Raw genomic sequence first — 26,691 nt, 5'->3', positions numbered from 1 at the left:
ACCAAGAGAAGAGTAAATGAACCTGACAAGAGTTTATAGTTAATCCCATGACAATATACTTCAAGGATGAAGAAACCCTATATCTCTTAGGCCATGGGAATTCCTTTTCGAATGACCCCATTATTTATTGTGCCTGTCCAGGAGGGAAGAAAAAAGAAAAAAAAAAGGCGTAAAAGCACAAAACAATTTTCTTTTTTAGTTATTTATCTAGTTTTTGTTGATTTCTTTGTTTTGGTGTGGTTATTAAAGTTGTTGTCTCCATTTATATTTTTTTTTCTTCTTTTCTTTTCTTCCTTTATGTGCTCTGCCATGTTTTTTTTATCTCAAGACCATGGCCTTTATGTGGTGCTTATCTTTATTGTTGGAGTGCTCACTGGATATTTTACTTGACACTTTTTTTTTGTACTATTGTGGTATTTCACCCTTCTTTTCCCCTCATCTCTCAAACCTAGGATGAGAGCCTCCAGAAGGACTCTGACCATTTTCAGTGTATTTGATTTTTTCCCCAGTTTAGTATCTTTCTCTTCTTCAAACAAAACCACATAACTTGAACTATCTAGTCCCGCCTCCCAATTAAAGAGGGAAATAAGGGAGATACCAAGACCAAACAGGTGTAGGACCTCTAAGTAGTAAGCTAGGCACAGAGCTATTCTAGCAGACTCGGGGGTGAGGGAGGAGGATATGGGAGGTAGGATGGGAGCGGAGGTAGAGGGAGGACAATTCAGTGATGGGAACTCCCCTGTTTTTATGTTAATATATAACTAAAATATTATCATCAATGATATGTAAGCCACTATGATTAAAATAAATATTATACTAAAAAAAGAACATGTTGATATTTTAGGGAGTGACACCTGTTTGAATATCCCTTTGTCCTCTGTGTGTTGATGAATTGGAGGGAGAAAAGATGTTTCTCATTCAAGATACCCCTTTATACATGGATCTGGAGTCAGGAGAACTAGGGTGAGTTTACAACATTGTAATGTTACCTTTAGATCACACACACACACACACACACACACACACACACACACACACACCCATCTCTGAGGTCCTGCTTTCTTTTCATTTCTTTCTTTCTTTTCTTTTCATTTTAGGGTGGAGGCTTGGGTCATACCTAGCAGTGCTGACTCCTGGTTTTGTACTTAGGAGTAAACTCTAGAGACTCAGAGGGAACTATATGTGGTGCAAGGGATTCCAAGCAGGGTCAAAAGAATGCAAAGCAAGCACTTTAACCCTTATACTACTTTCTGACTTTGAGCTTCTATTTTTTCATGTATGGAATAAGAGGTTAGATACTATATGGAGCCCCTGAGAGCTCTAGATATTTTGATTCTTAGTTCTTTATTCTGGTGGAGGCAGAGTAACTCTGAGGAGAAGCTCTACATTCGGAATGTAATTTTTTTGTGCCATATCTGTTGATGCTTGAGCTTATTACTTGATCTACTCTCATGATTACCAGGACCACACAGGGTGATGGGCATTGAACCCACGTTGGTCATGTGCAAGGCAAGCACCCTACCACCTGTGTTATCTCTCCAGTCCCTAGAATGCAATTTCTACCAACATTTACAACCTCTGGTTCTTGCTGTACAAAGCTGACACTCAGACTCCAAGAAAGAGACTCCAGAACATACAGCAGTAGAGACTTGTGTGTATTGAGGCCATGTTTGGCCAATAGATTGACCTAGAATCCCATAGATCTTGGCAAGGTGGGAGAAAACTTTATGGGAGCATCAGTATCACATTGTCAATAAAAATAAATCCTACTGGAATTTCCAGGAGCTGGGGTTTGGGACTCCTATGCAATGTGCAGAAGGCTTGGGGGCCAGTCCAGTAATTCTCAACCAATTATGTGAACAAGGAGGTTGTTGATCTTGTTGTCAGTGCTGGTTCACACTCCTTAGTGGTCAGCGATTCATGCAACAGTGCTGTGGATCAAGTTCTTACTTCAACATGCAGGTTTGCACAGTAGTCTATTGAGTTATCTCTTGGGTTCAAAATACTGGGCTTCTCTTCCCCAGGAATCAACTTGAGTAATGCTTATTTAAAATGAATTGTTGCTTACTTAGAAGTCTATGTTTGGAGAAAATGACTTATCTGAAAAGGGCACAGAAATAGCTGGAGAATAAACTGTTTAGTCCTAGACTTTACTGACAATAGAAGTAGACACATTGATTCACGAGGGAGGATACTCTCTGTAGGATCTAAAGAGAGCAGTATGTTAGGATATCTAGGGTAGGATGGGAGAGAGATGTCAACAGATTTGGAGTGGGAAGTTGTGATGAGAGGCTCAAAGTTCGCTAAAATCAACAGATACACTCGCCAGATAGGTGGGTAAGGAGTGATGCATTTCAGATACATTCACCTAAGAGAAGAAAGAAGAAAATATGAGTATAGATTTTGTGGCTCGTAACATACACAGTGTTAGATACCTTAGAAACTACCACTGTACCTGTTAGCTATTTGCTACAAAAAATGCCACAGATAACGTTATTACAGTACATTGGTTATACCTGTTAGTTGTATTTGATACAAAAAATGTCACAGATAACGTTATTACAGTTCATTAGTTATACAATCTTCCTTTCTCATTATTACCCTTAAAGATAGGTATAATACTGCCAACATTTTATAAAGAAGGAAATTAAATTTTTGAGAAGTTAAATCATTTGTCTTAGGTTACAACTAATAGTGAGAAGTTCTTGGAGTACAAATTCATTAGTTGTGGCCATTTTTAAAACAGTGAAAAATATAACTAATTTGAATAAAATGTTTAATTTTATTCACCATATCCCAAATAACATCTAAAATATAACTAGTATGATTATCAATGTACTTTTTTATTATTTATCCTCAAGTCATTGAAATTTGTGTATTTTACCTTTAATAGTACAGCTCAACTAGAAATGTAATTATATAAGTGCTCAACATTGCTATGTAGCCAGAAACACTCATTCTGGACAGGGTAATTCTAGAGGTATGTACTGGGTTTTTTAAGAAGTTGGTGGGGGAACCTACTTCCTAGAAGCTCCATGTCAGAGTTGGTTTGAAGATCAATCTGAACTAGATCAGAGGAACACAAATATTATAAACTACCTATGAAGCTCTACAGGACACATTTTTACTCTCAAAAGATGGAGTAAGGGGTTAGTTAGAGAAGAAAGTAAGAATTATAAGAGGGTGAAGGTACAGATTTACCTCACACTGTCTCAATTTAGGATACCTCAAGCATATAATATGATAGAGGAAGTGGTGGTATGTGATGGAGGGATCCAGGTTATGGCAGGACACATGGAGAATATTTTTCTTTCTGCTTTTTGATGTGGAGTTGTGACAGAAATTATATCACTAAGTCCTTGATTTTCAGTTGGTAACTCAGGCAGCAACATCAAAGTAGGTTTTCAGTTTGAGAGGGATCTCAGGGAGAGATGAAGGAATTTCTCACTTGAAAGGGCAGAGAAATGTTGAGGGGCTGACCTCAAGCAGGGACTGCTAGGGGACAGGATGTAGAATAGAGACATTAAGGCTAGTTTTTAGATTCTTTTGCCCAGTCAGGGTGAAGGGCAATTCTGGCAGTTGAGAGACTAATTTTTCTGCAGAAGTAGATGGGCCTCTTATTTGGAGCACAGCATCTCTGTCTCACAGAGAGAATCATTGATGATGCAAACTCAAGAGGCAGCCTGGATCACGATCAATCTCCATGTTGTCTGCAGGATGACAGATACCCCAAAACTCCTTATGCAACACAACCAACCTCCTGCTCTCCCATTTCCCTGTATTTCTTATCAATGTGGTGATTTCTTTGTTATTTTGTGGAATGATTCTTTTGAACAGAAGGCACCTTTCCATGGAATGGGATGAGCTGTCTGCTGCCCAAACACTGTGGGGTGGGGAGAGAAGGTGGTTTGTAGTATATGAGTCGCAACCTCAACTCTGAGCTTCCTCCATCCCTTAGTGACTGTCATTGTTCCAATTTACATTAAATATTATTTTAAATATCAAGTCACCATGATTTATATGTTGCTGAATTTCAGTCGTGTTATCTTCCAATAACAATCCTACCACCAGAGTAGACTATTCCCCACCAATATCTACAGGTTCCTTCCACTTCTTCCGGCCATGTTCCTTTGACTTTTGTAACCTTATAAAGAAAAATACACTAGTTGACTAGAAAGAAAGGGCCTGGAGGATAAGACATTTTGCTGAGATGTTTTTCAGCCTCAGATATTTGACTTCTCAACTGAGAATTCAGATATAAAGGGAATCATCTTGGTTCTTCAACTTCATATCAGCCATCAGGCCCAGTCTATTACACACAGAGCAGAGAGCTCTTCCTGAATGCCTGACCCATGGCATCATGACTTCATATTTTTCAATCAAAGACTTGTGATCTGTAAGTCATTAAATTAAATTAAATTCGGGTTATTGCTTTCTTTTAGAGGGCTTCCCAAGCAGTGTTCAGGAAACTGTGACACTGGGTGATTCTCTGCCAGTAGTTCAAAGATAGGGCCTGGAGTTTAGGTCCTACAGTTTTGGGGACTACCAAATAAAGACACACCTGTGATGTAGCCACCAGTGGTTACAGAGCAGTGATATTAGGAAGCTCTGCATTGACAAAACAGGAACTGGAGTTGGACTCATCTGGTCCAACTGCTGTACCATCTCTTTGACTTTGGGTTGGTCTGCTATGCAGCCATATCTATCTGCCTTTGACACCCAACTGATCAAGAGAGCATATCAGGGTTGGTTAGTGTTTATAACCATGACCCGCCTGGCATTTAAGTGGGAATTTGGAGAATGTTAGAAACATAGCAGGCTGGGGAGAGGCCATGGTGAAAACCACAATTCTGGCTGAGGTAATTAAAAGGCAGATGATCAGACCTGATCTTTCCCTGCTTGGATAAATTATAAATGGAAATGTGGCCACAAAGACAGGTGATAGTACAATTCATTCTTCAGAGACTTTTGAAGAAACAGAGTGTTTTTGGTGTGATCCTTCAAAGTAGCCCTTTACTAGTGCCAGATCATAGCTCTTTCTCCTTGATACTATAGATGACCAGTTGTCACTTAGAAACTTGTAGGGCATTTTAACGTTGTTGTGACACCAATCCTCATTAGTTCACTTATAAAAATATGAGTCTAGGGTGTATTGGAAGTCAATAAATAGTTTTATATCATCACTGTACTCTTCTAGGAAGAGTGTGGACACTGTGTGTTGGAATCAAGAAAAAAACTACTCCCTGGATCCTTCCAGGCTTTCATGTCATGAAGTACTGTGCCAGGAATCCAAAGCCCCCAGTTTCTATTCAACTCCAATGTCTCATTATTTCTTCTCATTATTCCTTCTCAGTACTTTTACCATGCAGTAGTTCTCACAGATGTGGTCTTTGGGTCGTAAGTGTCACCGTGGTATGGAATGTGATGGAAATATACATTCTTCCGTTGCCTAGAAATGGCAATAGGAAAACTGGCTGGACCCAGAAATCTGCTTCCTTAAGTCTTACAGTAGATTCATCATTACAGAGGTTTTCACACTCTACTTCTTTTTCTCTTACCCTTGCACCATCTAGTTTTATGGATATTACTGGAGTCCTGTAATACATGAGAAAGCTCAAAAAATTACTCAACACTCTGGACGATTACTTGCCAGAAAGCAAGGTCACTTCTATTCCTATTTTATAATATATTTATAAAAGCTCTTTCCTTTAAGACACCAAAGCAAAAGCAAGTCCAGAAGGAAGAAATAATGACAGCATTGAAGCAATGCTGAAAAGGTACCACTGTAGAAGGTGTCTAGCATCCTTTTGACCACCTGGTCATGCCAGCATTCTTGAAGAATAAAGTCCAAAAAGACGGTAGACAAGAAATTGTACAGAAGCAGATTAGTCTGGGAGAAAATCATCTAATAGGTTCTACTTCTTATATACTTTTAATGCCTTAAGTTGCAGTTGCATAGGAAGAATCCATTTTAAAAGGATTTATTTTCTTCTAATTGGTGTCTTGCATAGAAAAAACTTAAACTGTATTCTTTCCAACTTAAAACATAATTTGAACATGAATTTATAGAAAACATTACTATAGACAATGAACCTTCTATAGGAGAGGACATTTTTTTTTAAACCTTCATTTGGTTAAATAGGCAATAAGTTTCTCTCTGAATGTTTAAAGAATTCACTCTACCCATTCTTTGCAGAACTGATGTAACCTCTAAAAACCATTCAGGTACATAGGTTTAGCAAGTTGTCAGTATATCATATAAGGCACTTTGCTCTAAAATGTCATGTCATTTTATTCTTTTTTCAACTTTTAATACAATGTTTAGAGTTAAGACCCATAAATTAAGGAATTCCATAGTATCAGGAATTGTTTCTGGTACCATTTTTCCTTTCTTTCTTAGATAATAAACATTTTATTTCATTGGGTGGTGGTGGTCTTTGCACCGATTCAGTCGTTAAATTGAAAATTCTTCATGAACACTCAATATTTTACTCATAATGTCAATTTTGGAAACCAGTCCCCAACACTTCCAATATGTCAATACTTAAAGTTAAAGATAGGCACAAACTATCACTAAAATTAATGTGTTCTTTAAAATTTCGTATTGTTTAGAAGAAATATCTTCAAAGTCTTCAGTGAGTTATTTTGATGACTGGTTTTCCCAAATGGAGTTCATTTTTCTCCCATGGATTAAACTTGGATTTAATACCTAGGAAACTAGATTGTTCTGTTGATCTTTGAAGTTGGACCGAAAATGAGTAAGACAAATATTCATGGATGGTTCATACGCAATTTTATGGTCACAGAAAGTGAAGCAAATGTCAAATGCAAAAATAGAAACAGTTTTTGTGCTCATATTTTATATACTACTGTAAGATATTTACCATGTTTTTTTAGACAATCTTCAGATTTTCAAATACCATCAGATATAATTTTCTAATATTAAATGCATACAAATATAAAATATGCTTACTGTTAAAATAACTATTATAATAGTGATGAGCTAGATTATTAAAGACAATTATAAAAATGTCAATTATAATCCTAATCTCAAGGACAATCATTCAGTAATATTTCAAATTAGTAATTTCAAGTAAACAATCATAAAAGTATACTTTTGTTTTAGTTTATAACATCAATTTATGAATTATCATCAGATTTTCCAGTTATTTATATTTCTATGATATCCCAATATAATTATAAAATAACAATTAAGATTTATCTTATTGATGTGCTTATCAGACATTCAGATTACTTTCATCCTCAATCTGCTTTTTCTTTATAAATGTTAATGGAATAAATAAAAAACCAATGAGTTAATCAATTTCAAAAAGTACACCATAATTTGAATGTGATTGACAAATGTTGATCAAAAAGATTCACTGATATATATATATATATATATATATATATATATATATATATAACCAAATGGCACTGAAATCTTTGATCCCTAAAAATAATTTTACATATAATTTTGGGTATTTTGTGAGACACATCCAGCAATGCTCGGGATAATAATTACCCAAGAATTATGCCTAGTGGTAGATGGTGGACATATGGGATGCCAGCAACAGAAACCAAGTTGGCCATAGCCAGGCAAGCATGCTACCTGCTGTATTATCTCTCCAGTCCTATAATTTTAATGTGCATTAATATATAAAATATATAAAAATTTCATTAGTAAGTTTATATAGGCTAGCAAAATAGTTTTTGTTGTTTTTTTTGTTTTGTTTTGTTTTTTGGGTCACACCCGGCAGCGCTCAGGGGCTACTCCTGACTCTATGCTCAGAAATTGCCCTTGGGGACCATATGGGATGCTGGGATTCGAATCACGGTCCTATTGCATGCAAGGCAAATGCCTTACCTTCATGCTATCTCTCTGGCCTTTAGGCTAGCAAAATAGTTTTAATAATTACTTTAAAATTTTGAATGTGTGGCCAGAGCGATAGCAAATACAAAATAGTAAATACAAAATATTATTTTGTAGCTTGACACTTTGCTATATTAGAATCTGGAAACAACCAGATGCCCAACAACAGATGAGTAGCTAAAGAAATTGTGGTACATATGCACAGTTTACATATACATATACACATATGTAGCTGTCAGGAAAAAATGAAGTCATAACATTTTCCTATACATTGATTTATACAGAAACTTATATGCTGAGTGAAATGAGTAAGAGGGAGAGAGATAGATGCAGAATAGTCTCACTCATCTGTGGGATTTAAGAAAAAGAAAAGTATGGTAATAATACCTAAAGACAATAGAGATGAGGTTTGAAAGTACAAGCCCATGATATGAAGCTTACCACAAATATTGGTGAGTGCAGTTAGAGAAATAACTACCCCAACAACTATCATGACAACAATAGAGAGAGATACAATGCCTGTCTTGAAGACAGGCAGGGGTGGGGGAGGAGGAATATAGGGTGCATTGGTGGCAGGAAGGTTGCACTGATGAAGGGGGGTTTACTTTTTATGACAGAAACCCCAACTACAAACATATTTGTAACCATGGTGCTTAAATAAAGATATATAATAAAATAAAATATTATAACCTTTCTACTTTCTACTTTTCCATTTCTTTCATTATTATGGGATAATCATGAGTCACAAATATGCCTGGATATGTTTATTTATTTATATATTTATTTATATATTTTATTATTATTTATTTATATATTTATATTTATTTATATATTTATATATTTATTTAGGGAGAGGGCACACCTGGCTGTACTCAGGGCTTACTCGTGGCTCTGTTCTCAGGGATTGATCATGTTTGGTGGACTCAAGGAAACTTATGGATAGCAGGGATCAAACCTAGGTACACTGAGTTCAGGGTATTTACCTTAATTACTGAAGACCTTTCAAGTCCCTTTTTTTTTGGTGGTGGTGCTAACTGGTGTCAAACTCCTTCAGTTTTGAAGCTCAGGAACCTTGTGATTATAATGTTCACTGATGGTTGCTGTGCTTATTAGCTCTTGATTGGTGTCCTACTTCCTAGCAGTGATGCTCACACATCTTTAAGTATGGTGTTCACCAGAAGTTATATCTGCCATTCAAGAAGCACAATAGAACAGAAGGAATGTATTGGTAATGAAAATAAGTTAGAAATAATACCTAGAGCACAGTATATAAAACTACTACCAGTAGGCATATGGTTTTATTCCTGACAGAGGGAAGGTGAAATAGCAGTCTATATATATTTAGTAATTTTTGGAAACTTATGTATATTTATGAGAGGAAATGTGAACATGCGTAGTTGAGAAATACAAATGACTGTGCATCACATGTAGGGAAATAGTGGAGAAATGTCATCTTGTGTTTTCTCCTGCATACAATTTCCACAGTCTAGTGTTGTTGAGATCATTATTAGTCAAAGGGTACTCATAAGGTTCTTTTTGTCGTTATAGAAACAAAATAATATAGCAAGGAAGTTACTTCCAAATTAGGGTTGGCATATCTGGCAAAATAAAAGCTTCAGACCAGTATATTTTTACATTTTTAATGTCAAAGAGCTTTCTATTTTTTTTATTTTTTGGTTTTGGGGCCACACCCAGTGATACTCAGGGTTATACTCAGTTACTCCAGGCTATGCACTCAGAAATCGCTCCTGCTTGGGGGACCATATGGGATCCTGGGGATCAAATCCAGGTCTGTCCTAAATTGGCCATGTGCAAGGCAAATTCCCTATACTGCATTCTATCACTCTGGCCTCGAACTTTCTAAATTCTGATGGAAGGAGAAGGAAGACAAAGTTACAAAAATGTTTGATTATTTTATTAAACACCCTGTGGTACTGTGATACTCAAATACAATTGGCCATGGTAAAGCTGATAATTATTTATGGCACAGATATCAGAGCTTCCAGCCACAAACAGCAAAGATACCAGAACCATGATGAATATATATTGTAGAAACAGGACTAGAATTCTCTCACAGCTAGTGTCTACAAGGAAAGCACTCTAAGACATGAGTTATCCCCCAGATCCTACTACTATTTTTAATCTATTCACTTGATATCTTTACTTAGATATTTAATAAGCTTGTTAGGGAATATACAAAACAATTTTTTCATAATCCACTTTGAACCCAAAATTTTATCATTTTTATTAATATATTTTTAAAATTTTTTGTCCCCCAATTCACAATACAGACCAGGCAAAGGGCCTGGGTTGAGGTGTATATGGGGTGCATTTACTGTACCTCCTCTTTCTATACAGTCAGCGTAAAGAACACAGCCTGTGGTAAGAGTTGGAAGGCCTTATCTTTTATATATATATATATATCCTTCACCAGTGCAACAGTCCCATGACCAATATCCCAAGTGTCCTTCCTCCCCACCCCACACCAGCCTGTTTTTATCATTTTCAATTAATCTTTGCTACTACTTTATCTAGCTTCCTTGAACTTCTCTTTTGTTGTAATGTCCTATTAGTGATCTAAATTTTGTAGTAGGTATTTTTGGTGTTCACTTATTTGAAGAAACTATATGCATTCTAAACTTTTATTTTTGTTTGCTTGGTTATGAGCCAATCCAGAGATCATCAGGGGTTACTCCTGGATATTCTCTCAGGAGCTATTCCTGCAGATGCTCAGGGGGCCATATTCTGGGGGATGTTAGAGATCAAACAGAGATTGACTGCATGCAAGGAAAATGCCCTGCCATCTATACTATCTCTCAATTTCCTGAAAACTTCTAAGTTTTGCTTTTTTAAAAATATCATTTAAATAGTCACTGTTTATTTAGAAATAAGTATTTCTAAAATTCAAGAGAAAAGATTTAAAGTGCAGGAGACAGAGACCCAAAACGGCGTGTAGCTTACAAACAGAACTAATTGAACCAATCCACACAGGCCAGAGGCCACTCCAGGAACATAACCTCTTGAAAAGAGGTGGGTCAGTGGATGGAGCACTTATATGACCAAAAGATAATATCTTTCACACATAAGCTCCCTTGATTTATTCCTGGCCATGGGGAAGACTGACAGTAACCTAAGAATGAGATGTCATGAGACTACAAAAGAAACCATGGTAAAGTAGCACAAAACCCTACTATACTTTCTGGGTGAAGACTGAAGTCATCTTCTCTGGCATCCATCCCCTGAGGGCTTGCCTTGGCTGAGATGAGTCATTCTGGGCCGGAGTTGAGGATAAAGCTGACTCTACTGGGCCCCTTAGCCCACCTTTTAAGGGGTCGAAGCACAGGAGCACGGCTGCTCTGCTTCGCTTTGCAGCTGTGCACTCCCCCTAGCCAATGAATACCACCACAACACGTAGAAAAACCCACAACACAAGTGTGACAATGGGGAAACTATGCAGACCAATATTAGGCATAGAGATTGAAGATGGCAACTCTGATGACCCAACAATGGCCAACCACCTAGTTAGTCTTTCAGATATGGAGTTTAGAGAAGAAATATGGAGGATGCTCACAGAACTCAAAGAAAGTATAGAACAGGATGCTCACAGAACTCAAAGAAAGTATAGAACAGAACACTAATAAGAATCAAGGAACTATGAAGATAGAAATCAGAAAACTCCAAACTGAAATATCAGGTCAAATAACATGTCTGAAAAACTCAGTAGATGAACTGAAGAACAAAATGGGTGAGCTTTCCCACAGGTTAACAGCAGCTGAGGATAGAATTAGTGTGCTGGAAAATGAGATGCATAACAACTCCATATAGCAGAAGAAATTGAAAAAAAGCCTTAAAGCAAATGATCATACAATGGAAAAATTACTCAAAGAATATGAACAGATGAAAATAGAAGTCTTTGATATGCTCAACATAAACAACTTAAGAATCATTGGGATCCCAAAAAGCCAAGAAGAAAATCTCCAGAAAGAATCAACAGTCAAAAACATCATCACAGAGAAACTACCAGAACTAAAGAATACATGAAACCAAATCCTGCATGCCCAAAGAGTGCCAGCTAAAAGAGACCCCAGGAAAAACACCCTAAGACACATACTAGTCACAATGATGAATCCCACAGATAGAGATAGAATACTGAAAGCAGCAAGATCAAAAAGGGAAATTACATTCAAGGGATAATCCTTGAAATTTACAGCAGACCTGTCATCAGAAATACTCAAGGCCAGAAGGCAATGGTGGGATATAGTGACAAAACTCAATGAAATAAATGCTTCACCTAGAATACTGTACCCAGCAAAACTCACTTTCAGTTTTGAAGGAAGTATACATGGCTTCACAGATTAACAACAGCTCAAAAACTATACAGACTCAAAACCAGCCTTAAAAGAAAAACTGAAATATCTACTTTAAAGACAAGACAGACCAATGAACACACCAAACTTCTACACAAATATGGCAATAAATCCCATGACAATTATCTCTCTCAATGTCAATGGACTAAATGCACCCTTTAAGAGACACAGTAGTGAAATGGATCAAAAAACTGAACCCAACCTTCTGCTGTCTACAAAAAACACAACTAAATAGTCAGAATAAACATATACTCAAAATTAAAGGCTGGAGAAAAATCAACCAAGCAAACAAAACCCTTAAAAAGCTCGAGTGGCCATACTAATATCAGATGACACAAACATTATATTCAAAAAAAGTTGTAAGGGACAAAGATGGACATTATGTACTAATCAAGGGATATGTACATCAGGAAGAAATCACTCTCCTAAACATATATGCACCCAATGAGGGACCAGCAAAGTATTTAATACAGTTATTGGCAAATCTGAATAAGGATATCAATAATAATACAATAATTGTGAGAGACCTCAACATGGACTTGTCAATTCTTGATAGATCAACCAGACTGAAACGCAACAAAAATATACTAGATCTGAAAAGAAAAATGGAAGAAAGAGGAATTGTAGATATATATAGGACACTCCATCCTCAGAAACCTGGATACACATTCTTTTCCAACATATATGGAACATTCTTCAGAATAGACCACATGCTGGTACATAAAACATACCTCCATAAAATCAAGAAGATACCTTTGCTGACCACAAGGCTCTAAACTTAGATGTGAAATACAAAGGGACACACAAGAAAAACTTTAACAGTCTACTACTGAACAACCAGTGGGTCCGAGATGAAATCAAAGAGGAAATCAAAGCTTTCCTGGAAATAAATGACAATGAAAACCCAAACTAATAGAACCTATGGGATACAGCAAAAGCGGTACTGAGAGGAAAATTTATAGTGTTGCAAGCACACATCAGGAAGAAAGAAGGTAATACATGAATAGCTTAATGACACAGCTTATAGAATTAGAAAATGATCAACAAAAGAACCCAAAAATAAGAAGACAGAAGGAAACAACAAAGCTGAGAGTGAAAATAAATGAAATAGAAACCCAAAAAACAATCTGAAAGATCAACAAAAGCAGAAATTGGTTTTTGAAAAAATAAAAAAGATTGATAGACCATTGGCAAAACTCACAGAGAAAAAGAGGGAGAGAAACTTGATAACGTGTATTAAAAATGAAAAGGGGGAGATCACTACAGATACTGCAGAGATTCAATGGATATTTACAGAATACTTTGAGAAACTCTATGCCACTAAATATGAGAACCTGGAAGAAATGGATAAATTTTTGAACTCATATAGCCTTACAGGGTTGAATAAAGAAGATGTAGCATATCTAAACACCCCATCACTATTGAGGAAATTAAAACTGTAATAAAAAATTTGCCTAAAATCAAAAGCCCAGGTCCTGGTGGATTCACAAATGCATTCTTTCAAACCTTTCAAGAGGAACTACTGCCAATCCTGGCCAGCCTCTTTTATGAAATTAAAAAACAGGAACACTTCCAAATAGCTTTTATGAAGCCAGCATCACCTTAGTACCAAAACCAGATAGAGATGCTGCCAAAAAAGAAAATTACAGACCAATATCCCTGATAAACACAGATGCAAATATCCTCAACAAAGTCCTGGAAAACATGGTCCAATGCCTCTTCAAGAAGATCATTCACTATGATCAAGTAGGTTTTATCCGAGGAATGCAAGGATGGTTTAACATCAGTAAATCTATCAACATAATACACAACATCAACAACAAGAAAAATAAAATCACATAGTCATATCAATAGACGCAGAAAAAGCATTTGATAAGGTTGAACACCCATTCTTGATAAAAACTCTCAGCAAGTGGTGTTTCACCTTCTTCTTTTCCACATCGTCCCTCAAACCAAGGATGAGAGCCTCTAAAATGACTCTGCTCATAGTCGGCGTAGTTGATTTTTACCCCATTATATTACCTTTCTCTTCCTCAAACAAAACCATATAACTTGATCTTTCTAGTCCCGCCTCCCAACTAGAGGGGGCAGTAATGGAGGCACCAAGATCAAACAGTTATAAGACCACTAAGTAATTAACTAGACACAGAAGGAACCACGCATTCTAGTAGCCCCTGGAAGGCGGGGGGGAGAGTGGAAGATATGGGAGGCAGGATGGGAGCGGTTGTGGGAGGACAATTCGGTGGTGGGAACTCCCCTGATTCAATGTAAATATGTACCTGGAATATTACTGTGAATGATATGTAAGCCACTATAATTAAAATAAAAATTATATTAAAAAAAACTCAGCAAGATGGGAATGAAAAGAACCTTTCTAATATAGTTAAGGCATCTACCACAAGCCAATGGCAAATATTGTTCTCAATGGCGAGAAAAACTAAAAGCCATCCCTCTAAATTTTGGTACAAGACAAGGCTGTCCTCTCTCACCACTTTTATTCAACATAGTACTGGAAGTCCTTGCTATAGTGATTAGGCAAAAAAAAAAATATCAAGGGAATCCAGATATGAAAGGAAGAAGTCAAGCTCTCACTGTTTTCAGATGACATGATACTCTACTTAGAAAACCCTAAAGACTCTACCAAAAAGCTTCTGCAAATAATAGATTCATATAACAAAGTGGCAGGCTACAAAATTAACACACCAAAATCAATGGCCTTTTTATACACCAATAATGATAGGGAAGAAATGGACATTAAGAGAACAATCCCACTCACATTAGTGCCACACAAACTCAAATATCTTGGAGTCAACCTGACTAAAGATGGGAAGGATCTGTACAAAGAAAACTATAAAATACTGCTCCAAGAAATAAGAGAGGACATGCAGAAATGGAAACACATATCCTGCTCATGGATTGGCAGGATTAACATCATTAAAATGACAATACTTCCAAAAGCATTGTACAGATTTAACGCGATTCCTCTAAAGATACCCATGACATTCTTCAAAGAAGTGGATCAAACACTTATAAAATTCATTTGGAACAATAAACACTTGGGAAAAGGAATATGGGAGGCATTACTTTCCCCAATTTTAAGCTGTATTACAAAGCAATAGTTATCAAACAGCATGGTATTGGAATAAAGACAGACCCTCAGATTAGTGGACTAGGCTTGCATACTCAGAGAATGTTCCCCAGACATATAACCACCTAGTTTTTTATAAAGGAGCAATAAATCCAAAATGGAGCAAGGAAAGCCTCTTCAACAAGTGGTATTGGCATAACTGGTTAGCCACTTGCATAAAAGCAAATTCAGACCCCCAGCTAACACCATGTACGACGGTAAAATCAAAATGGATTAAAGACCTTGATATCAGATCTGAAACTATAAGGTATATAGAACAACATGTAGGTAAAACACTCCATGACATTGATACTAAGGCATCTTTAAGGAGGAAACAGCACTCTCCAAACAAGTGGAAACAGAGATAAACAAATGGGACTATATTAAGCTGAGAAGCGTCTGCACCTCAAAGGAGATAGTACCCAGAATACAAAAGCCACTCACTGAGTGGGAGAAATTATTCACCCAATACCCATCAGATAAAGGACTAATATCCAAAATATACAAGGTATTGACAGAACTATACAAAAAAAAAACCTAACGCCATCAAAATATGGAGAGAAGAAATGAACACTTTGTAAAAGAAGAAATGCAAATGGCCAAAAAGCACATGAAAAGATGCTCAACATCACTAATTGTCAGGAAGATGCAAATCAAAACTACTATGAGGTACCACCTCTCGTCACTGAGATTGGCACACGTCACAACGAAGGAAAACAAGCAGTGCTGGTGGTGATGTGGAGAGAAAGGAATTCCTTTTCACTGCTGGTGGGAATGCTGTCTAGTCCAACCTTTATGGAAAGCAATATGGAGATTCTCCATAAACTGGAAATTGAGCTCACATACCATCCAGCTGTACCACGCCTAAGAATATACCTGAGGAACACAAAAATACAAAACAAAAATCCCTTCCTCACACCTATATTCATTGCAGCACTATTTACAATAGCCAGACTCTGGAAACAACCAAGATGCCCTTCAAAAGATGAGTGGCTAAAGAAACTGTGGTACATATACACAATGGAATACTATGCAGTCACCAGGAGAGATAAAGTCATGAAATTTCCTTATATATGGATGTACATGGAATCTATTATGCTGAGTAAAATAAGTCTGAGGGAGAGAGAAAGATGCAGAATAGTCTCTCTCAACTATGGGTTTTAAGAAAAGTCAAAGACATTCTTAGCAGTATCTGAGAGACAAGAGAGATGAGGGCTGGTAGGTGCAGCTCATGACCTGAAGCTCACCACATAGAGTGATGAGTGCAGTTAAAGAAATAACTACACTGAGAACATCATAACAATGTGAATGAATGAGGGAAGTAGAAAGCCTGTCTCGAGTACAGGTGTGGGTGGGTGGGGAGGAGGGAGATCTGGGAAATTGGTGGTGGGAATCTTGCACTGGTGAAGGGGGGTGTTCTTTACATGATTGTAATCATACAACTGGAATCATGTTTGTAATCATGGTGTTTAAATAAAGATAATTTAAGAAGAAAAATAAATGAATAAAGCAAAAAAAAAAAAAAGAAGACAAATACCAAAAGGTACATAAAAAAAAAGACTGCAGTCATGCAGATTCAATCAACATTAATTCCCTACATAACCTTTCTGAAATGAAGTTTAGACTGGAAATGCACAAGACGTTCAAGGAGCTCAAGGAAATAATGGAACACACTGCCAATAAAATACAGAATAATATGAAAGCAGAAATGAGAAAAATACAAACAGAAATGTCAAAACATTAGAACATTAGATGAAATGCAAAATATAGGAAGGCCTCACCAGCAGAGTAATAGCTGCTGAGGACCAAAATCACTCACCTAGAAAATGAAGTTCAGATAACCTTTAGACAGGCACAGAAGATGGAAATGAAGTCTCAAAATAAATGAACAGTTGACTAAAGAACTTTGGGATGAATCAAAAACAACATAAGAATCGTTTGAGGTCCCCAGAGAATCAAGAATGAAGTCACTTTGAAGAAGCAACAATCAAAGATATCATCTGAAAAGTGCCCATATGCGGAGAATACATGAACTCACATCCTGATGCCAGAAAAGTACCAGCTAAAAGAGATAAAAATGAAGGCAACCCAAGATAATCCTAATCAAAATTATGAAATCCATAAAGAGAAGACTAAAAGCAGCAAGATCAAAAAGTAAGATGTTTGCACATTTGTTTTTTTTGTTTTTTGTTTTGTTTTGTTTTTGTTTTTCAGCCACACTGTTTGATGCTCAGAAATTGCCCCTGGCTTGGGGGGACCAAATGGGACACCAGGGGATCGAACCACAGTCCTTCCTTGGCTAGAGCTTGCAAGGCAGACACCTTACCTCTAGCGCCACCTCGCCGACCCCAGATGTTTGCACATTTGTACATATCAGACCTAGTAACTATTTTGAGATTTTGTTTGCTACCTATAAACTAGATTGGTCCTGAATTCTTGTTTCCTCCAATATCTGCTATTCCTCTCCAAATTAGATTTTCCATTTTCCTGACTTAGCCCAATTAAGAAAAAGTATAGTCTTTTTTCCAAACTGCATGCACATGACTCAATATGCAGTAATATAAAAAGTAATATAAAATACTTTCCTGCTCTTCTCTAGATATTGTTGAGCCTGTTGTGGGGTGAATAACACCTAATGATATCATCAGACACCCAAACTGTAAAGCCAAAAATTCATCAGATTGCCACTAGCTACTTTCAGCACTCAAACTTGATTTGTGAAGTACTCCAATATTAAATTCTGTTTCTTTTTAGCTTTCTGCCAAATACCTCTTATTATTGCTTGACCTACATAGGCCAAATACTGGGAGTCCACCAAACTGACTACTAAAAAAAAGCAGAGTAGTTTTATCGAACTAATCTGTATTCAGGATTGAAAGATTTATTCTAGAAAGTATTTGAGCAAACTAGCAACTCAGCTTCTGAGTTGTGAAAGTTAGGAGTGTTTTAAAAGTAGAAAAATGTAGGGGATAAGTTTACTACTTTAAAATTTGTCTCTTTTGTACAGGGGTTATTCAACAAATGGGATTCTGAAAGTTGCTTCTACATAAAATATTTATACAAAAACTAGAGAAATAATACAGCAAGTTATTTGCTTTGCATGTGGGCAACCCTGTTTAATCTCTTGTACTGCATATGATCCTCCATGAAACCCCAGGGGTCACCCCTGAGCACGGAAGCAGAAATAGCCCCTGAGTTCTACAGGGCTTAACACAGCCCTTCCATTCAGAAACATTTTACATATGAAGAAAAATCCCCATTGCAAGATATATTTCTAATTAAATTTGTTTAAGTTATATTGTGGCAGAATTTTACTTTGCATAGCAGTATCTTGTGCTTTTCCTGGGAAACTTCATAGCTGCTCAACCTTTCTTCCACTCCCCCAAATCCTTTGTTTTTATTTAAGTATTTATTTATTTATTGTTACTATTGATATTTTATTTTCTTAGTTATTTTAAGCAGGTACAAAATTTATATTATATTGTTTTGTTATAACAAAATGGGAAATGGAATAATCAGACAATAGCACAGTAAAAGAAAATTTGTGAAAATTGTTATATCACACAATTGGGTTATTAAAGTCAATGTCTGAGGATTTACTGAGATATTTGTTGCAAGTTGAGCCTTCTGTGTTATTGTTTTCTTATCGAGTTTAGTGGGCTTTTATGCTACTTTACTGTCTAATTTGCTGTATTTCTACTCGTGTCAATATTGTAGAATTTGGAGGTGTTGTCCAGACACACACATGTAGCCATGAGCTCCAGGAGTTCCAGAATCTGTGTACCTCTTCCAAGATCAGTGGTGAAACTGGGTCATAGTTTTCTTTAGAAGTGGCTGTGGGATGTGGATATGACTGGGGCTTATGGCAGTAAGGGGAAGGTGACATAGGGGAGGCTACTTGCCCTAAGTTTTCAGTCTGAAGACCCATGCCCCTGGAACTTTAAGTGACTTGCCATCTCTTTCAAAATTAGTGATGAAGCTGTGAAACTGGAAGGCTGTAGATTTGGGTGTGGCTGCTGGGTTTCAGTAGGATGGAACCTCATCCCATAACCCTCCCAAGGAGCCCCATAGTTTTCTGCCAGAAGACCAGACACCTGGGTGTTTCATGGACTTGGCATCTCTTTTGAGCTTAGTCCTTAACAATTTTTTAGTTGCACTTTTTTTTGTTTATTTTTGTTTGTTTGTTTGTTTTTGGGTCACACCCAGCAGCGCTCAGGGGTTACTCCTGGCTCTATGCACAGAAATCGCCACTGGCAGGCACAGGGGACCATGTGGAATGCCGGCATTCCAACCACCGAACTTGCATGCAAGGCAAACGCCTTATCTCCATGCCATCTCTCCTGCCCCTAGTTGTACTTTTTTTTTTCAATTGACTCATTGTGATTGACAGTTATTAATGACAGAGTTTCTCAGGCTTCATATGGTTTCATGCATAAAACTTTATCACCTTTCAGCTCCCACATCTCCTCCAAAATAATCACTCACCTTTGTCAATAAGTAACCTCACTACCCTACTGACTCTTTTTATATGGAGAACCATATAAAAACCATGTTCTTTTCTTCTACTGTCTTTGGGCATTGATTTACATATCCTACTATGTATTTATTTTTTTTTCTGCATATGAGAATTTATTCTGTGTGTATCTTCCCTCTGGCTAACTTAACTCAGCCTGGTATTTTATTCAGTTATCAGTTCTTGAGTACTTGGTGGGCACCCAGATTTTGGCTATTGTGAATAGTATTTAAATGAGCATGAGAATAAAGATGTCCTTTTTCATTGTGTTTTTGGTGCCTTGGGGTATATTCCAGGAAGTAGAATAGCTGGATCATATGAAACCTCAATTTCTCATTTGTGATGAGTGTCCTTATTGTTTTCCAAGAAGGCTGGACCAGTTGACATTCCCAGGAGTAAATGAGGGTCTCCATTTCTCCAACTACTTGTAAGCTGCTTGTTTTTGTTCTTTTTGATGTTTGTCATTGTCTCTGGTGTGATAACTCATTGTTATTTTGATTTGGATGTCCCTAATGTAGAGCTTTTATTCATATGCCTTTTAGATATTTACTTGTCTTTGAGAAAGTTCCTGCTTATCACTTTTCTCTATTTTTTGATTTAGTTTCTTTCTTCCTTTCTTCTTCCTTCTTTCTTTCTTTCTTTCTTTCTTTCTTTCTTTCTTTCTTTCTTTCTTTCTTTCTTTCTTTCTTTCTTTCTTTCTTCTTTTTTCTTTCTTTATTTCTTTCTTATTCTTTCTTTTCTCTTTCTTTCTTTTCTTTCTTTCTTTCTTCTCTTTCTTTCTTTCTTTCTTCTTCTCTTCTTTCTTTCTTTCTTTCTTCTTTCTTTCTTTCTTTCTTTCTTTCTTTCTTTTCTCTTTCTTTCTTTCTTTCTTTTTTCTCTTTCTTTCTTTTCTTTCTTTCTTTCTTTCTTTCTTTCTTTCTTTCTTTCTCTTTCTTTCTTTCTTTCTTCTCTTCTTTCTTTCTTTCTTTCTTTCTTTCTTTCTTTCTTTCTTTCTTTCTTTTCTTTCTTTCTTTCTTTCTTTCTTTCTTTCTTTCTTTCTTTCTTTTTTTTCTCTTTTTTCTTTCTTTCTCTTTCTTTCTTTCTTTTTCTCTTTCTTTCTTTCTTTCTTTCTTTCTTTCTTTTCTTTCTTTCTTCTTTCTTTCTTTCTTTCTTTCTTCTTTCTTTCTTTCTTTTCTTTCTTTCTTTCTTTCTTTCTTTCTTTCTTTCTTTCTTTCTTTCTTTCTTTCTTTCTTTCTTTCTTTGTTTCTTCTTCCATATATCTGAGAGTCTGTTCTTATCACAATATTTTACTATTTAAATTACAACAACTTTATGGCACAGTTTGAAGTTGAGACAAGCAATTCTTCACAAATTCATTTTTACGCAAGATTGCTTTGGCTATTTTGGTGGAAGAATGAATTTCAGAAGTGTTTTATCTTAAAACATATCACAAGTATCCTTAGAGTCATGATAGTGAAACTGTATAATGTGATGGGAAGCTTTGGCATTTTGATGTTAATCCCCCTCACCCATGAATAGGAAATATGTATACATTTCATATTTTCCCTATTGTCTGAAATGAATAATTATTATCTATAATTTTTCCTACATATTTTGTGGTCCTAATATATAATACTAATTCTACTGTATAGGTGACTGATTTTTGTGGCAGGGTAGAGAATTCATGGAATATTGTCTTTATTTCATCACTTTTAAATTTTCACTTATATTCAGGGTTGCAGATAGAAAACTGTCAGCCTATGACATGATTTTTTTCCAGAGTGATTTGCCACTTCATTATATCAACATGAAATTTTTCCTTTTTAATACTTATAATTAGGAATTTTTATTAGAAAATGTTGAATATACCTCCATAAAATCAAGAGGATAGAAATCTTGCAGGCTACCTTTGCTGACCACCAGGCTCTGAAATTAGATGTGAACTACAAAGCCACACTGAAGAAAAACTTTAACAATTGGAAATTAAACACCCTGCTACTGAACAACCAGTGGGTCCGAGATGAAATCAAAAAGGAAATCAAAACTTTCCTGGAAACAAATGATAATGAAGACACAAACTGCCAGAATCTATGGGACACAGCAAAAGCGGTCCTGAGAGGAAAATTTATAGCTCTACAAGCACGCATCAGGAAGGAAGAAGGAGCATACCTGAAAAACTTAATGGCGCAGCTTAAAAAATTAGAAAATGACCAACAAAAGGAACCAAAAATAGGGAGACAGAAGGAAATAATAAAGCTGAAAGCAGAACTCAATGAAGTGGAAAACCAAAAAGCAATCCGAAAGATCAACGAAAGCAGAAGCTGGTTCTTTGAAAAAATAAATAAGATTGATAGACCATTGGCAAAACTCACAAAGAAAGAGAGAGAGAAATCTGATAACCTGTATTAGAAATGAAAAGGGGGAGATCACAACAGAAATTGCAGAGATCCAAAGGATAATCAGAGGCTACTTTGAGAAACTTTATGCTACAAAACATGAGAACCTAGAAGAAATGGAAAAATTCTTGGACACTTATAACCTTCCACATTTAAGTAAGGAGAATGTAACATATCTAAACACCCCCATCACTACTGAGTAAATTGAAACTGTAACCAAACATCTACCAAAAAAGAAAAGCCCAGGCCCAGATGGTTTTCCTAATGAATTTTTTCAAATCTTTCAAGAGGAGCTACTACCAATCCTAGCCAGACTCTTCCATGAAATTGAAAAAAAGGGAACACTCCCAAACAGCTCTTATGAAGCCAACATCACCTTGATACCAAAACCAGACAGAGACGCTGCCAAAAAAGAAAATTACAGACCAATATCCCTGATGAATGCTGATGCAAAGATCTTCAACAAAATCCTGGCAAATAGGATCCAATGCATCATCAAGAAGATCATACAATATGACCAAGTAGGCTTCATCCCAGGAATGCAAGGATGGTTTAACATCCATAAATCTATTAACATCATACACAACATCAACAACAAGAAAAATAAAAATCACATGATCATATCAATAGATGCAGAGAAAGCATTTGATAAGGTCCAACACCCATTCTTGTTCAAAACTCTCAGCAAGATGGGAATGGAAGGAACCTTTCTCAATCTAGTTGAAGCCATCTACCACAAGCCAATGGCAAATATTATCCTCAATGGAGAAAAACTAAAAGCCTTTCCTCTAAATTCGGGTACAAGACAAGGCTGTCCTCTCTCACCACTCCTCTTCAACATAGTACTGGAAGTTCTTGCTATAGCGATCAGGCAAGAAAAAAATATCAAGGGAATTCAGATAGGAAAGGAAGAAGTCAAGCTCTCAATGTTTGCAGATGACATGATACTCTACTTAGAAAACCCTAAAGACTCTACCAAAAAGCTTCTAGAAACAATAGATTCATATAGCAAGGTGGCAGGCTACAAAATCAACCTACAGAAATCAATGGCCTTTTTATACACCAATAATAATAGGGAAGAGATGGAAGTCAGGAAGGCAATCCCATTCATAATAGTGCCACACAAACTCAAATATCTTGGAGTCAACTTGACCAAAGACGTGAAGGACTTATACAAAGAAAACTATAAAGCCCTGCTCCAAGAAATAAGAGAGGACACACGGAAATGGAAACACTTACCCTGCTCATGGCTTGGCAGGATTAACATCATTAAAATGGCAATACTCCCCAAAGCATTATACAGGTTTAATGCGATCCCCTTAAAAATACCCATGACATTCTTCAAAGAAGTGGATCAAACACTTATGAAGTTCATCTGGAACAATAAACATCCTCGAATAGCTAAAGCACTCTTAGGGAAAAGGAAATGGGAGGCATTACTTTCCCCAACTTTAAACTGTACTACAAAGCAATAGTTATTAAAACAGCATGGTATTGGAATAAAGACAGACCCTCAGATCAGTGGAATAGGCTTGAGTTCTCAGAGAACATTCCCCAGGCATACAATTACCTAATTTTTGACAAAGGAGCAAGAAATCCTAAGTGGAGCAGGGAAAATCTCTTCAACAAGTGGTGCTGGCAGAACTGGTTAGCCACTTGCAAAAAAGCAAACATAGACCCCCAGTTAACATCATGTACGAAGGTAAAATCCAAATGGATTAAAGACCTTGATATCAGACCAGATACCATAAGGTATATAGAACAACACATCGGTAAAACACTCCATGACATTGAGACTAAAGGTATCTTCAAGGAGGAAACTGCACTTTCCAAACAAGTGGAAGCAGAGATTAACAGATGGGAATACATTAAACTGAGAAGCTTCTGCACCTCAAAAGAAATAGTGCCCAGGATACAAGAGTCACCCTGAATGGGAGAAACTATTCACCCAACATCCTTCAGATAAGGGGCTAATATTCAAAATATACAGGTCATTGACAAAACTTTACAAAAAAAAACAAACAAACATCTAATCCCATCAAAAAGTGGGGAGAAGAAATGAACAGACACTTTGATAAAAAAGAAATACAAATGGCCAAAAGACACATGAAAAAATGCTCCTCATCACTAATCATCAGAGAGATGCAAATCAAAACGATGAGATACCACCTCACACCACAGAGATTGGCGCACATCACAAAGAATGAGAACAATCAGTGCTGGCGGGGATGTGGAGTGAAAGGAACTCTTATCCACTGCTGGTGGGAATGCCATCTAGTACAGCCTCTATGGAAAGCGATATGGAGGTTCCTTCAAAATCTGGAAATTGAGCTCCCATTCGACCCAGCTATTCCACTCCTAGGGATATATCCTAGGAACACAAGAATACAATACAAAAACCCCTTCCTTACACCTATATTTATTGCAGCACTATTCACAATAGCCAGGCTCTGGAAACAACCAAGACGCCCTTCAACAGACGAATGGCTAAAGAAACTGTGGTACATATACACAATGGAATATTATGCAGCCGTCGGGAGAGATTAAGTCATGAAATTTTCCTATACATGGATGTACATGGAATCTAGCATGCTCAGTGAAATAAGTCAGAAGGAGAGAGAGAGACACAGAATAGTCTCACTCATCTATGGGTTTTAAGAAAAATAAAAGTCATTTTTGTAACAATCCTCAGAGACAATGAGAGGAGGGCTGGAACACCAGCTCACTCCATGAAGCTCACCACAAAGAGTGGTGAGCACAGTTATAGAAATAACTACACTGAGAACTACCATAATCAAGTGAATAAATGAGGGAACTGGAAAGACTGTCTGGAGTACAGGTGGGGGTGGGGTGGGATGGAGGGAGATTTGGGACATTGGTGGCGGGAATGTTGCACTGGTGAAGAGAGTGTTCTTTATATGACTGAAACCTTATCACAATCATTTATGTAATCAAGATATTCAAATAAAGAGAAAAAATTAAAAAAAGAAAATGTTGAAGTTTTTTTAAATTATAAATAATGTGGAGTGGGACTCTGTCACTTTCTATTTAGATTTTCTTTTTGACTTCCTATTTCTACATCGTGTTGCACTCCTAATAAGCTTTTTACTCACATTTGCATACTGTGTATTTTTCAAGTTTTTTTTAATTTGTTGCAAATTCTACAACAACATTGCATCCTTCTTTCACATGTGTCTAGTAACTAATAACTTTGTTCTCAGCCAAAAATAGTCTTACAAGTGTTGACCTCTGTCAGGAGTGATTCCTGAACACAGAACCAGGAGTAAACATTTAGCACCACTGCAAGCAGCCTGAAAACGAATCCGCTCAATTAGTCTATTAAGCATCCAATTTTAGAATTAAGTATTACTGTTTTTCATTTATTATTATTACAATTTATTTTTTGGTGTCTAGGCCACTTCTAGTGCTTAGAGGTTACTCCTGGCTCTGTGCCAGAAATCACTCCGTCCAGGCTTAGGGGACTTTGGACTATATGGGATACTGGGGATAGAACCTGAGTTGGCTGTTTACAAAACAAGTGCCCTTCCCACTTTGCTATCACTCCTGGTTATACTGTTCTTACTTTTTTTTGCTTTTTTTTTTTTTTTTTTGCATTTTCATATGCCCCTGAGAGCTTTATATGCAAGTTCATATTTCTTTTCCATCAGGTTTCTATCAGGTTATTCATTCATTGGGGAATATGGGGCCATACCTAGCTGTGTTCAGGGCTTCCTTTTTGTGGTGCTCAGGGGATGATAGATGGTGTTTGGGATTGGACTTTGGAAGGCTGTATGCAAACCAAACACTCAACTCTTATCTCATCATCCCTGCGGGAAATTATGGATAATAAAACTTTTCTATGACTTGATTGTAGTGGCATTTACAGTTTTCTAAACTTATAGACTTGTGTATTTAAGATGCTACCTTTTATATTATATATATTATATTTGAATGAATTCCAGAGCTGCAAGAAATCTTATGTACCACCTAGAAGTACTGAATTCTTGCAGATCCACCCAAGTTCTCATAGGTTTCTTGGTTTTGAGCCATTATATTCACTTTGTTGAGAAATTCCCATTTATTCTCTATCACTTAGATACCACTCTTTGTCAGACATACCCATATATCCAAAAGATCTATTTGTGTTTCTCTAAAACCAAATCATTCCTGATATCCAACCCTTTTTCTTTGAGGTTTATCAATGTTTTGTGTTCATTGATAGCTTCTGAGCCAGTGAAATACAGGAGATATTTCATTTATTTACCAATTTCTCCTTATCATTTAATTCAGTGAAAAAGTAACTACTGCTCAACACATATTTTGTCCACCAAAGCTTATAAAAATCTGGGAGACAACCAACAGAAATTTAAACCATTGCACAATATCTTCTATGTTTGCCTGTGGCCATGGTAAAGCATGCCTCTGAGTTTTTAAAT

The 26,691-nt window shown here is 36.6% G+C and overlaps 1 protein-coding gene, 1 non-coding gene and 1 pseudogene across 3 annotated transcripts in view; all 3 read right to left on the bottom strand.

Annotated features, from left to right (window-relative positions):
• The window catches only part of SNX5 (sorting nexin 5), a 1,173,556-nt gene that overhangs the window by 894,706 nt on the left and 252,159 nt on the right, over positions 1-26,691 (bottom strand). The window lies entirely within an intron of this gene.
• Positions 1-26,691, bottom strand: part of LOC126011801 (tubulin alpha-1C chain-like) — a 128,455-nt pseudogene that overhangs the window by 5,183 nt on the left and 96,581 nt on the right.
• Positions 10,140-10,272, bottom strand: LOC126012537 (small nucleolar RNA SNORA51). The gene has a single exon (XR_007496995.1). It is a non-coding gene; the product is annotated as a small nucleolar RNA SNORA51 (small nucleolar RNA).

Source organism: Suncus etruscus, chromosome 6 (genome assembly GCF_024139225.1).
Source record: "Suncus etruscus isolate mSunEtr1 chromosome 6, mSunEtr1.pri.cur, whole genome shotgun sequence".
In the NCBI taxonomy this organism is placed as follows: domain Eukaryota; kingdom Metazoa; phylum Chordata; class Mammalia; order Eulipotyphla; family Soricidae; genus Suncus; species Suncus etruscus.
This window is presented reverse-complemented; position numbering and strand designations above follow the sequence as displayed.